The following is a 10,522-nucleotide window of genomic DNA, read 5'->3' on the forward strand; positions in this document are numbered from 1 at the left end:
TGTTAATGCTCACACGTAGAAATTCCTGCATTATTACGTTTTTAGCATTATCACGAATCAGTTCCGCATCAGTCCTGCCGAGCATGAAGGCTAATCCAGATCCCAAAAGCAAGTAAATGCCAAGAAAAAAAATTGACATTTACAACAGAATCTTCTATACAAATTGTTTATTTAATCCAAGCATGGAGCTGGATTAAAAATTGCTTAAAAATCCTGTTGCAGCTGGCTACTCAAATAATGCTTTGGTAAGGTTGACAAGGACTTGGGTGCTCAAACAATGCCTGGGGGCAGGTGGCCCCTGCTGCTTGATGGGCTTCTTAAAGCCACTTAAAACTGAAAGTTTGCAGAAAGAGTTTAAGATTAACTGCACTGGCAGCAATTAATTGAACTGTCTTAAATATCTTTGTGTGAGGTAGAGGCCGAATCCCAATCTCCCTCCTCTTTCCTTGGGCTTTTGGCATCCGTTAGGAGCTCAGAAACAATGCTTTGTTTCTTTTGTCTTCATCATTTTTCTCTCAAATAGTTTTCCTCCAGGACTTTACTTCCATTATTTCCATATACATTTGAAACTTTTGCCTTCCAGCTGAAATTTTTACGGTGCCTAAATCAAAATGGCCCCATTATAAACTTACAGCCAGTTTGGTAATGTAACAACTTAATATTGTTATATAAACATGTTTCTTGCAAGAAAATTTGTTTTGAGTGAAACCATATGCACATGTAAATGGGAAATATTTTTCACACTTCTGCTTTTTTGCCATTCTTTGTATTTGTCTCAATACTTATTAATAGCATCCTTCTGAAACTTCTCTGATGAGACCATACAGCAGATTTTGTTAAGCTGTAACTAGATTACAATTTTAAATGTCTTGCATGTGATTCCAAACAGAGCTGTATGAGAGTAAAATAACATGCAGTCCCTGATTGATTATATAGCTGTAATTATACTTAGGACTGGTATTATATAAACCACTGGAGCAAAGCTCCCTCAATAGATAAACCATCATTCGCTGTTTTATGTGTAAATCAATCCATAAGGATTTCTCACTGTGGAGCTTCTGCTGGGGAACTTGATGGAATGATCTTTATTTGAGTTCACATTGTGTTCTTTGGAGAGGTTGCAGTACTCATTTGGACTCTTTCCCACCTTTTTCCTACGGTAAAGCAGTTGCAATACTTTAGGGGAGGTTGAAGTTGTGAATTTTGACAGGTTTGAGGTAACCTCCATTACTTTCCAACACAACACTGCATTTTGTTTATCCTGTAAATCATGTCTCCGAGGAAGATCTGCTTGGCAAGCAATGCTTCCTGGGGCTTGGTGTCTCACACCTCAGTTTCCTGGGAAATTTAGTGCAGAAGATTGTTTAGCTGTCAGCATTGGCTGTCCACTTGATTTGAAAAATACCGCTTCATCATCAAGAGATTTCTGACCAACCTACAGGCAGTGGATTGTGGATTAAGAATGGTTGGGGTCGGGAGGGACCTTAAAGATCATCTCACTGCACCATCCACCATCCCAAGGTGCTCCAAGCCCCCTCCAGCCTGGCCTTGGGCACTGCCAGGGATCCAGGGGCAGCCACAGCTGCTCTGGGCACCCTGTGCCAGGGCCTCAGCACCCTCATACCAGGAATTCCTTCCCAATATCCAATTTAACTTTGCCCTCTGTCGATTTGCAGCCATTCCCTCTTGTCCTCAGTCGCTCTCCAGCTCTCCTGGAGCCCCTTTTTAGGCAGTGGAAGTGGCTCTGAAGTCTCCCTGGAGCCTTCTCCAGGCTGTCTCCATAGGAGAGGTGACAAATATTTGACTCTTTTTTGCCCTGCGTGGTTGTGTGAAAATGGGAGGGATGTTGTCCCATGTCAGGCCATGTTTTATGTCACTGTTTTATCCTAGCCTCACTTCTCTGCGGAGGGGATCAGCTCAGAGCTCCCCTGTTTGAGCAGTAAATGTAGGGCTTGTTTTTTCAGGTGTTTATTGTAGTGTGGGGACTGGTGTTGAGCTTCATCTCCTGCCTTAATGTCCAGCTGCAGCTGGAAAGGTCTTTTCACTCTTCTCCACGGCTGCCCCTCCTCACTGTACAGGAGGAACTTTGCCCCTTCCCTTGGCTCTGCTGCTGGTCCCTTTTCCATGTCCCATTCCCTGGAGAGCTCTGTGGTGTCCGCTGCAGGGACACCATATTGTCACACCATGTTGTCTGGTCCTCATATTGGCACCAGATTTTTTCTGAAAAGCAAAGGCCTTCTGTATTATCTCATAGTGGCTTAGTTTTCATGTGACTCCCTTTGTGGGAGGCAGTTTGGAAAGCCTACAAATATCTATTGGATTTTAATAGATGCACATATATGGATTTTCCCTCATCACATGTAGCAGGCTGTGAGCCATGATTTCCCTTTACCAAAAAGGAAAACTTTTCTCCTTTTTTATTAATAAAATAGATTTATCTAGAATGCCTAAACATATATTTATTTATACATATATTTATAAATATATATAATATTTATATATAAAGATATAATTAAATAAAATATTAACACATACAAAATAATTTCTAAATATATATCTATATTTCTATAAATATATGATTTATATTTATAGAAATAATTATTTATATTTATTTTATATAATAAATATATGTATGTGTTTATCACTAGTTCTTTTTATTTTCCTGGTATAGGTGCTGGGATTGCTCATCTGTATGAGCAATATTTAGAATATATTACTATATAATATAGTGTATAATACTTCTATATCTGCTGTAACTTAAAAAAAGAGAAAATAATGACCCTCCCACCTCTCTCTGCTGCTCCAGTTGTCTGCAGTGGATAAACATTCCCTGTCTCCTGTTCAGTGGCAGCTGCTGCCTCTGTACAGCAGCTTCCTCTAGACCAAGTTTGCTCCTTGCATGTTACACACAAACTTACTTTCATAAAGTCGTTACTGAAGGCCCAAATGTGGCCTCAAGCTTTAAAACATCTTGAGTTTTCCTAGGTTTAATCTTTTGGATTTTATACTTTTGATACCTAACAGATTTATTTTTCCCGAGTCCTCCTCCTCCTCCTGTATTTCGTTTTAATCCTGCTTTTCCATGCAACACTCCTTTGCATTTTTCCCCACAAGTTTCTGCCCAGATGGAGAATTTTATATGTTCTTAGCTGTCTTAGCTGTTGTGCAGGGTTTTTAGCAGCAAGGTCAGTCCACAGGAAGTTCTGTTATTCCTAATGAAGGATAGGTGGCACTCTTGTTATTTTTGTTTGACTCCTGAAATGAATCAGGTGTATGTACTCTCTCAGATTTCTTTTTATAGAGTAAGTGCTTTAGAGAGTGTTCTTGAACAAGAAGAGGATTTGATTTTATTATTTTTTTTTAAATGTGAACATGTACTTCAGTTGCCTGAGTCTGTGGCTGGATCACAGTACTCTCTAGGAAGAAAAGATGTTATTTTCATGAAGACCTTAAGGAAGAGTGCTCTCCTATATGGCACTGCCTCATTTTATTTATAAAATTTTGGATGGTTTTTTCTATTTTCTTACTATTTAATAAGGCAAAGAAGAAAGCCAACAAAGCCTTTAATGTCACTTAAACTCCAGTTATTAATACCTTTGTATTTTCTAGTTAGTTTGGGATTTGAAGCAGAGGCTTAAGCTGGCGTGGTAATCCCAGCACTGCACGTTAGCAAGTCCTAAACAGTGCAGAGAGCCTTTATTCCTTAAAGCAGGGGAGTAAATCTGTCTTGCCCTAATTCTATCAGTTCATTGTAAAATTGGGTACGTTTGTGAGTTTGAGTGTTTTCTCTCAGGCTCCAGAAGTCCAAAGCACAGCGCAGCACTTACTGGTAGAGGTATGACGTGTGTGGGGCGTCTGGAGCTTTACAGGAAGATTGGAGTTTTAAAGCTCAGCTCCCTGGGATGTTTTCCCTCCTCAGGAGCACGGCTCTCTGGAGGTGTTTTAACCTTGATGCTCTCTTGCTCCAAATCAGAGCAATGTCGTTGCTCCCCTGGGCTGATTCCTCTGCCTGAGGCCAAATGTTCTGCTGACCTCTTGATCTTCTTGATCCACTCGTCAGTCCACTGATTCTGTTCCAGCTCTTCCCAGAAAGAGAAGAGCTCTTGCCCCATGGCTAAAAGGATGAGCAGAGATGAGAAAAGTTTCCATCCTGCCTCTGTCCAAGAGTGTGAAACTCTTCCACGTGAGCATTTAAATACTCTGTGTTTTGTGGCTGTTCTGGCCATGGGAACATCTCTGTGATGGGGTCATGGCTTCTCCAGGGCCACAGACTTTCTCCAGGGAATTTCTCAGCTGAAGCCCTCAAAGCAAAGCCATTCCCAAGCTCTGAATCTCCTGTAAAACTGCTTTGGTTGTGCGGTTCAAATAGAAAGTCAAGTAGGTAATGTGGAAAGAAAAGGAGATGTTGATTCCAGGAAAAAAAACCCAGAACACTTGTGTGGATTTCACTGGCCATTGCAGAATAGGTGTTACTCTCTAAGCATGGCATAATGTGCTTTGTGAATTTTAATTTTTTTTCTAGCTTAAATTTTAGTTAACTACAGTTTAGATTTCTGGACTTGACTTATGCTGGGATGGTATGAACTTAGATGAAAGCAAATCTCTCTTGAAGGAATTTCCAATCTAATTTAGTTTTTAGGTATCTTCACTTTAAAATATTTAGTTAGTACATATTCACTGGAGAAAGAGTGCTTGATTTTAATTTTCACGATGATTGGATTATGGAATTAAAAGTTGATTGAACAAGTTATTTTCTTTTATTGGTTGAAGGAACATAACTTGGCAGTTTATTTTGCAGTTTATATTTTTGGTGCCATCTCATGTAACACAGGCTCTGTATTACTCATCTGTCCCTTCTCCTGCAAAGCCTTTTGGATTTTTTATTTCTCTTTTTAATTTCAATACCCAGGAATGTTTGAATTGAAGAGTCTCAAATAAAAATCTATTTTGGGGCAGGAAGTTTCCTTGATGTTTTGGATACCATTTACTTCTACTTTCTAATGCCAAATCTCTTTCAAGCTGATGCCATTAAGGCAGAGAATTTTGTGGTTTGTATAATAATACAAGTCCCAAATGGTGGCAGCTATTGAAGTTAACACTTTTTGCCCAACTGTGGGAGTACCAGCATCTTTGAGAGATTCCAATTTTGGTTCTTATTTATGCTTGACATTTAATGTGCTTGACATTCTGATTATTTTACACCTACCTAATTTCTTCTAGCTCCAGGGATAATGACAATATTTTAAGCATCTGTGAAGTGTAGCTGTGTGTTATGGAGCAGGTGCAACACTACAAATGGAAGGAAAAAGTCCCTAAACTATTTCTGGAATCATTGTTTCTTTTGTGTTCCATATCTCAGGGTCAGGTAGAGTTTCTCACCAGCTTGGTCTGGTTACCAGCATTAGCTTTACTAATATTTTATATCCTGTTGTTTAGCCATATATCTGTGTGTATAGATATAAATAAATCACATAATGTGGAGTGGGTGCTCACATGGTGTCCTTTGTGATCTAGGCGAGGCATTAGAGAGGGAGTTTCCCAAATTGGTACTGGAGATTTATATTTTCCCTAAATTTTGAATTAAATGAACATATTATAAAATTCAGCCCTTAAAACTGAGCTCATGTGTCCACGCACACCTTTAGTGTAGAACTTAGAGCTGTGTCTTGGTTTATGGATAATTGAGATATAACCCGAGAAATGAAAATATATGGGGATAAAATTACCCAAATGACTGTAAGTACACTCTATGTAAAGTCTTTACTCTCCCTTTGCAAAGCAATTTTATTAATCTTTTTCAGCTGTATTCCCACTTATTATGTGGTTCTCTGCAGTCATGTCAGGTTTTAGGCTCTTTTGAAAAGGTTAAACTGGTTATCAGAGAAAGAGGGAGCAGGATGAAAACAATGGGAAAACCAAGTTCTTCAAAGAAGTGCAGCTGGTGGCCACAATTTCCTTTTTCATGTGCTGGGAGTCTCGTGTTGCATTTGACTATTGACTACATGAGGAGTGACAGAGGAAAGTTAAAGTAGTTTATTCTACAGACCCATGTGGGTACATGTTAAATACTTGCCCAAGTCCTCCCAAAACAATCACCATGACCCAGCCAGGGGTCCTTGAAGCACCCCTGACTGAATGGGTCATAGGAACAATTTAAAAAATTCCTTTATTTTGCAATCTTGCCACCTGGTGGTACAGCCTGATAATAAATATTTGGTTAGAAATATCTGGTGAGAAACCTGTCCCAAAAGTCATATTTTCTTTGGTAGACAAGGTCTTGAGGCTGGAATTTCAGACTGGATCCTACAAAGGTTCCTGTTTTTAGCAGGCAGGTTCAGGGTGTTCTTCCTCCACTGTCAGTGCCTGCACTGGGGCAGTGCAAGGCTGTGCATACCTCGGCATTAAATATCACAGAGTCACATCAGACCCTGGATTGGGTTGGAAGGGACCTTAAAGATCATCCCACACCACCCCTGCCATGGGCAGGAACCCCTTCCACTGTCCCAGGCTGCTCCAAGCCCTGTCCAGCCTGGCCTTGGGCACTGCCAAGGATCCAGGGGCAGCCACAGCTGCTCTGGGCACCTGTGCCAGGGCCTCAGCAGCCTCACTGGGAAGAATTTTTTTCCTAATGTCCCATCTAACCTGCCCTGCCAGTGTGAAGCCGTTCCCCGTGTCCTGGCACTTGTAAATCATCTCTCTCCATCTTTCCTGCAGCCCCTCCAGGCCCTGCAAGGCCACCCTGAGCTCAGCCCAAAGCTTCTCCTGCCCAGGTGAGCAATGCCAGCTGTGCCAGCCTTTCCTGCCAGCAGAGCTGCTCCATCCTCTGCTCCTCCTGGAGCTCCTCTGGGCTCTCTGCAGCAGCTCCAGGTCCCTCCTGTGCTGGCCAGGCTGGGGCAGCTCTGCAGGTGGAATCCCCTCCCCTGCTGCCCTCGCTGGGCTCAGGGCAGGGGATTTGGGGTCCCAGGCATGGCTGGGGCATGTCCAGCCTCTCACCCACCAGCACCTCTGAGTGCTTCTCCCCTGGGCTGCTGCAACTTTCCATCCCCCAGCTCCCCCTGATTTCCACAGACGTGAGGTCAGAGGAAGTCTGGGGATGTTCTGTGGTCCTGGAGCACTGCATTAACCTTCACAATACATTTGAAATGTGGTTTACAAAGGAATGGTGTCCACGTCCTGGAAGTCCCAGATAAATTATACAAACTGAACTGACCAAAGTTTGAGTAAGAATATTTAAGGGATGTTGCTATACCTCAAACAAGTCCTACAAATGCCAGCAATATGGAACTTAAATGTGTTTGGATAGTTTAAATGTTCATTTGGGCACAAGGTGGATACTGAATAAAGCCCATGATGTGCCAAAGTGGCAGAGCTGACACTCAGTGGCAGGAGAAAGGGAAGCTCACTCCTTTATGCTAATCCTAGATGAAGCAGACGTGGTCCTCCTGGTGTCTGCAGGGAAATCCTCATTTATAATGAAAGATGTTTTCACATGGTGTTCAAAGGCCTGAAACAATCCAGTTTTTGCAAGCTGAATCCAAGCATGATTTACTGAGGGGTGTGATGAATTGATCATTAGCTGGAACTTACAAGTCAGAAGTGGATGTTTGTTCTCCCAGGAGTGTCCCCTCTGGCTCTGCCAGCTGCTGTGGTGTGACAGCAGAGGAACCAAATGTAATTCTGTGCTTGGTCAGACATGGCATCGTGCTGGAGCACCACAATTCCCTTTTAGTACCAAAACATGAAAAATGGATTTCTTTTTGTCTGTCCTTACGGTGTAGTGGGGCTGTGTTCCCACATCCTGTCCAAGGAGGGCCTCTCATTGCCTGTCATTCCCTGCTCCCTCCTGAGCATCTCTTATGAAACCAACCAGAATGTCACTTATTCACCATGACATCTCTGTGCTGACCTTAAGACCTCTCAATTATTCCCTTCCAAGTCCTTATGTCATGCAAGGAAAACCAGAGGAATGTCACCCCTCTGCTCCTGCCCTCTCTGCTGGCCTTTCCCTCTCACACAGACACAACATACATGGAGCTTTCAGTCTCCAAAAACATTAAAAATCACATTTATTTACAAATATGAGAGGCCAGAGGGCTACAGATCTGATAAATGGGTAAGAAGAGATATCATTGGGACTGTGTTTTCAAGCTTTTAATTCACATCTTTGGTCACAGAGTTGGAACTTTTTAATCACTTGATTTTACTGCAAAATGTCCCTAACTATTTATGACACTGGATGTTTGCTCTTGGATCTGTTTCTCCTGTGGGGCATCCTTTAGATCAATCCTTGTTTGTTCTATTAATTTGCTTAATTCTCTGGGGTTTGTCAAGTCTAATTATCTTCTTTCTTTCTTCCAGTTTTGAAATCAAGATTGATTAGCCAACACGAGAAGACCCAGCTGGTTATGTGACTCAGAACCCTGTTCATGAGGCACTTGCTCGTTTTTACAAGACAACTGTAAGTTGCTTCTTTTTCTTTTGCTCCCTCAAATTAAAAATCTACTGTTGTAACCTCACAGAAATTCCAGAAAATTCTTGAGGAATTGACTTTTATTGGTAAAGACAATCTTGAATTTTGTCTTGGTGATTCCAGCCAAGGACCCAGACGTGCTCTATTCACTTTGCCAGAGGTTTTTTCCACCGAGTGATGGTTTTACATTGTTTAAGGAGAGATTCCCTCGGCTAGGAAGATCAATCTGCTGTCTCTTTATGTTGTGTTATGTGACATGTGGGATCAGGGAATGTGACAAACCTGTTTTGAGTGCACTGCTGGTGGGTTGTGTGAGGAGATGCTGAATCCCAGCACGGAAGTGGTGCAGGAGGAGTTGGCTCCTCTGCAGACAGGTACCTCTGGCAGAGTTCTGCATTCTCCCACAGCCCCCAGACCCTGGGGTTTTGGACTAAATGCTGCTTCTTCTGTGCTTGATGTAGACAGGGTTTTTTTCCACAATTATAAATTTGTTCTTCATAAGGCAAAGCCTCACATTTACTCAAACTAGAATTTCTCAGGTAAAGTATCAGTTACAGTCTGGAATACAAGTGTGGGGGTGCAGAAATGAAAGTTCCAGCAGTAATAGTGCATGGATTAATTATTTTTTTGGTCTATATCATGAGCTATGTTTTATAAGCTTAACTTAATAAAATTACTAGATCCAGGTGGAGTGCTGATACATTTGTCATCGTGTTTGGTGCGGTGTGAATCTAATTTATCCCTTTTCACTTGTGTGAAAATGCTCTGCCTTAGCCATGATGAGACTTTAATTTCTGTAACCAGGTGGTGGGGGGTTTAATTGTTAAATTTTGGAAGCCATACATTTACAGGATGTGCCACTTAGATGAGCAGGAATCCAGCCTGTGCTATGAGGTATGGGGCAGCTCCAAATATCTCAAGCTTTTCTTTAGTTATAACTGCACTGAAAGCCAGGCAGGCTGGGTTGGCTGAACTTCATAATCTTGTGAAAATGGCATTGCCCAACTGCCACTGATTGTATAAAAAGTCCACTGTTTTGTACAAGCTGGTATTTATTCTGAATTTTCTCTTGAATAGCAAGTGGTGATACAATGCAGGTACAATCTGTATTTTCATTTGTTACCTCTCTTGTTGCTGAAGGTTCATTAACCAAGAAGGGAAAATGAGGTCTAATAGTCAAACTGTTAGAGAAAAAAAGGGAAAATAGCACTCACTAGCAAGTAAGTTTTGGGCTTATGAAATTGTAGAACCAATGAAGAAAAATTAGTAAGTATTAACTGTGAAATAGAACTTTGTAGCGTGAAGTATAAGCTTAGTATTCATTTTTATGATTGCAAGGAGATGCCTGAGCAAATTTGCTTTATGACGACAATAAATATATTCCAAAAATATTGAGATTATTAGCGAGTTATTAGGGAGGAGTGAGAATCACACTCTTTTTTCAACAAGTAAGCATGGGAAACAGAAAGATAACAAGAGCACCCCTGTTGCTTTGGGTGTCTGCTCACAGAACTCTCCCCCTCCAATGATGTGTGTGGAGCAGACTTAAAGCTCCATAGGAGAAGCACAAAGAAATTAATAATTCAGATTAAAAGGCTTTGCTGATTTTCTGTGGGTAATGAAGGAGGCTCTCCATAGATTAGAGCTCTGAGTTCTGGGTAGCTGCTATGCAGAATACTGCACAAACTTGTTTTAGATTAGTTTTTCTATATTGTATATTGAAAAACCTAAAACAACAACTGGTGTGTTAGGAAGTTGATAAAAATAATATTACACAAAGCGGCACGTCACAGATTTCATGCATTCAAAATACCATGTAATGTAAATGTCGAGAGAAATTACTCAAAGCTTTGCTCTCTTTTTCCACTGCTGATTTCCAGATGGATTTCCACTCAGGTCATGTGTGTACCTATGGTTCTCACCTCCATGTAAATGTTTGGTGGGCTCTTTCAGCTAAAACTAACCCAACTTCTATCAAAATGTTCTAGCGGGTGCCTATATTTTTTTAGTATAGAGCAGAATGAAAACATGGTCATAATGACTGTGTGGGCA

General features: G+C 41.2%; 1 protein-coding gene across 5 annotated transcripts in view; it reads left to right on the forward strand.

Annotated features, from left to right (window-relative positions):
* ATP2B2 (ATPase plasma membrane Ca2+ transporting 2) overlaps positions 1-10,522 on the forward strand; it is a 399,188-nt gene that overhangs the window by 130,024 nt on the left and 258,642 nt on the right. For all 5 annotated transcript variants that reach the window (XM_053989799.1, XM_053989800.1, XM_053989797.1 and 2 more), the window contains exon 3: positions 8,359-8,458. The gene's annotated coding sequence lies outside the window, so the exon portion shown is untranslated. The remainder of the gene's footprint in view (positions 1-8,358; positions 8,459-10,522) is intronic.

Source organism: Vidua macroura, chromosome 13 (genome assembly GCF_024509145.1).
Source record: "Vidua macroura isolate BioBank_ID:100142 chromosome 13, ASM2450914v1, whole genome shotgun sequence".
Taxonomy (NCBI): Eukaryota; Metazoa; Chordata; class Aves; order Passeriformes; family Viduidae; genus Vidua; species Vidua macroura.